At 39.8% G+C, this 3906-nt stretch overlaps 1 non-coding gene across 1 annotated transcript; it reads right to left on the bottom strand.

The window, feature by feature from the left end:
- Window positions 1-2786: 2786 nt before the first annotated feature.
- LOC127098978 (small nucleolar RNA R71) lies at window positions 2787-2893 on the bottom strand. The gene has a single exon (XR_007793655.1). It is a non-coding gene; the product is annotated as a small nucleolar RNA R71 (small nucleolar RNA).
- Window positions 2894-3906: the final 1013 nt, after the last annotated feature.

Below are 3906 nucleotides of genomic sequence, written 5' to 3'. Positions count from 1 at the left end.
CTGCCTACGTAGAAAATGAGAAATTAATGATGCATAGTTTCCAGGACAGTCTAAGCGGGGCATCCATAGACTGGTACATGCAGCTGGAAAGAACCCATGTTAAGACTTGGGAAGACCTAGCTAATTACTTCTTAAGGAAATACAAATATAACCTGGATATGACTCCCAATAGCATGCAACTTCAGAATCTGTCTCAAAAAGGCAATGAATCCTTCAAGGAGTATGCCCAAAGATGGAGAGAACTGGCTTCCCGCGTACAACCTCCAATCTTGGAGAACAAGTTAGTGGACATGTTTATGGGCACATTGAAAGACCCTTACTACAAAAAGATGATCAATCCAGTATCTACCGGATTTTCCGACTTGGTAATAATTGGGGAAAGAATTGAGAATGACTTGAAAAGCAGTAAGGTTAGAAAACCATCCTCGAATAAAAATAGTAACAAAAGGTATTCCAATAATAAGAATTCAAAGAAAGGAGAGACCAACGCGTCACGGTCGAAGGGAGTTCCTAGGTGCCTGACAATTCTTACATAGTTGCAGTAGATCCTAATCAGTATCCACAACAGGCATACTGATCACACTGAATTACACCGTGTTTTTGACTCGGATTTCACATGTTTATTAGGACTTTATTATCATTTTATTTCTATTATGCTCTCTTTTCTCTTGTTTTCAGATATTTAGCACTTTCAGACTCTTTTGGAAGAAACGAAGCAAAAAGACCTAAAATTAGGGTTTTTCGGCGAAATTACACACATGGCATTGCACATCACGACCGCTATAGGAGAAGCCATGAGTCATCAGCCCTCAACTATGAGGTAACCGCCATGTTCCCATGATCCACCCCATTTACACACATGGCGGGCGCCATGAAGGGATGGCGGGCGCCACCTTTGGTAATCACATTCCCACTAAGGAGAAGTTGGAGGGCATCATGGTCTTTGCAAGATGCTGAAATCCTCTATAAATAGTTCGTTCCATTTTGTTTTCTAATCATCCAACTTAGTTTTACAACACTAAGCATATATTCATCATTTGTAATAGCGATAATACGTCACATCGGGGGGTTATCGCACCTTTGTGAGATTGAGTTGGGTCACTTCGAGTTGCTGTCGTCTTTAGCTTCAGGAGTCAGAGGTTTATTTTTGTACCAGAATCGAAGCCTCCATTTGGAGCAGGTTCTTATTTTTCGCTTTATTTATTTATTTCCCGCATCGTTTTTATTTTATTTATTTCCCACATCGCTTTTATTTTATTTGTTTCCCACATCGCTTTTATTTTATTTATTTCTCGCACTCGCTTTATTTTATTTATTTCCCGCACTCGCTTTACTTTATTTATTCTCCGCACTCGCTTTATTTTATTTATTTTCTGCACTCGCTTTATTTTATTTATTTTCCGCACTCGCTTTACTTTAGTTACTTTACGTACTTTACTCGCTCTCCACGCCTCACATTCTAAAACAAACTTTTTATCATGATTAACACCGTTGTGTTTCTTTGTGTTACTATGTCTGGCTAAATCTTTTAAAGGTTAGAATGTAAGGATCGTGGTTAAAGTAATGTTTCACATATTGAATCTGTAGAAATACTTTAAGGGCTGTTTTGATTTTTAACTTGAGTTTTCTAAAACAAACCTGGTTAGTTTTAATTATTCGAGGAGTGCGAAAACACCTTGGCTTAGTAACTAGGAATTTTTATCACTTTAAGGAAAAACGATTTTTGAAATTGTTTTCGGACGCGTTGATAGATTTAAAATCAGGAAACTCCTTGGGTAAACTTTCCAAATCAAAATCACTTTTCAACTAAGTTTACGAGTCTCATTTCTTAAAAATAGGTTTACTACTTTAGCATTATGCGCACCTTTTATAAGTGACAATAAAATGCCTTAATTTAAGGGTAAACTCAATTCTGAATACGCGAAAGCGACAGTTCCCGTTAAATGGATTCTTTTCAAGAGTAGAAAATATTACCTCATAAGTAGTTCTATTTAGACAATCGAAACAACACTTAACTGACGTGAGATACATTCAACCTGTCTTTACCTGCATTTATTATTTACCGTCATTTTGCAAACCCAATATCTCTTTTATATCGTCTTAGATAAACACCGTAATGATAGTAATCGATAGATTGATAATTGGTCTCTGTGGGATCGATATTCTTTTATATTACTTTGACGTTATTCGTGCACTTGCGAATCGACAACGATCAAGTTTTTGGCGCCGTTGCCGGGGACCAACTTCGTCAAATTTCGTACCCTGTTGTTACACTGTATAGACTAAGGCATTATTAGCCGGTAAATACGAAGAACCCGTAGTACCAGAAATTTAGTAGATCCTTTAGCGGAACCCGAATGTTATACTCGTACATGCCTCCTACTCATCCGAATTAAGAAAGGTATGGTCGAGAATCGCGACAGGAGACCTCTTAAGGAATTCGCCTAACCCTCTGATGAGGAACCTAGTTCGAGTATAGTAAACCCCCTTATTCCTGCTAACAATTTCGAACTAAAACCGTGTTTGTTCCAATTAGTGCAACAAAACCAATTCGCGGGTCTCGCTACTGAGAACCCGAATCAAAATTTAAATTTTTTTATCCAACTAGCCGACACCTTTAAATCTAATAGCGCTTTACCCGATGCGATCCGTTTAAGATTATTCCCTTTCTCCCTCAGGGATAGAGCACGTTCATGGTTATTTTCACTTCCAGCTAATTCAATAACTACATGGGAAGACCTGAGGAGAGTATTCCTTGCTAGATATTTCCCCCTAGTAAGACTGTTGTTCTTCGAAACCAAATAACTAGATTTACCCAAAACCAAGGAGAATCGCTTTTCGAAGCTTGGGAAAGATATAAAGAGCTATTAAGAGTCTGTCCACACCATGGCCTAGAACAATGGCTGATCGTTCATACCTTATACAACGGACTCCATTATAACACCAAGATGAGCATCGACGCTGTCGCTGGTGGCGCGCTGATGAACAAACCTTATCCAGAAGCTTGTGACCTAATTGCGGATATGGCCTAAAACCAGTACCAATAGGGAACTGAATGAGCATCAATAAAGAAAAAGGAGACCCAATGTGGAATACATGAGGTAAGCTCTCTAGACATGATGCAGGCAAAAATGGACGCTTTAGCCCTTAGGATCGAACATATGTCTACAAACACTAACACCGTAGCAGTAGTCCACACAGAGTGCGAACTCTGTGGATCTAAAGGACACGAATCGGCAGAGTGCAACCTTTTGAACGAACTGAATACCGACCAAGTGAATTACGCCCAAGGTAACCCATTTTCAAACACTTACAACCCTGGATGGAAGAATCATTTGAATTTCTCCTATAAAAACCAGAACCCTATCCAAAATCATGCACCTCAGAGACCGCAAGGTTATCAAGCCCAAAAACCAAACCAACCTATGCAAGTTGTGCCCTAGAAGTCTAACCTTGAGAAGATCATGGAGAGCTTTATATCGGGTCAGACTCAGCAAAATAAAGAATTCCTAAACCAGAACATTCACGTAAACGAACTTATAACGCAATTAGGAACCAAGGTTGATCAGATAATCACTCACAACAAGATGCTTGAAACCCAGATCTCACAGGTAGCACAAAACCAAGCCCCACAAACTACACCTGGAGGACAATTCCCTGGGCAACCTCAACCAAACCCTCGAGGGCAAGCTAACGCTATCTCGTTACGAAGTGGGACCGCTTACGAAGGGCCTCAGAACCCAACAATAAGCGAGTCCAAAACTTCTGAAGAAAATATGCCTACCAACCAAGAAGAGGAACCGGGGGAATCCGAGAAACAAACCAACCCAGAAGGTGAAGCCAAGGATAAAACTTACAAACCACCACCCTGTTACAAACCACCAATCCCATATCCGCAAAGACTTA

Source organism: Lathyrus oleraceus, chromosome 6 (genome assembly GCF_024323335.1).
Source record: "Lathyrus oleraceus cultivar Zhongwan6 chromosome 6, CAAS_Psat_ZW6_1.0, whole genome shotgun sequence".
Classification (NCBI taxonomy): domain Eukaryota; kingdom Viridiplantae; phylum Streptophyta; class Magnoliopsida; order Fabales; family Fabaceae; genus Lathyrus; species Lathyrus oleraceus.
This window is presented reverse-complemented; position numbering and strand designations above follow the sequence as displayed.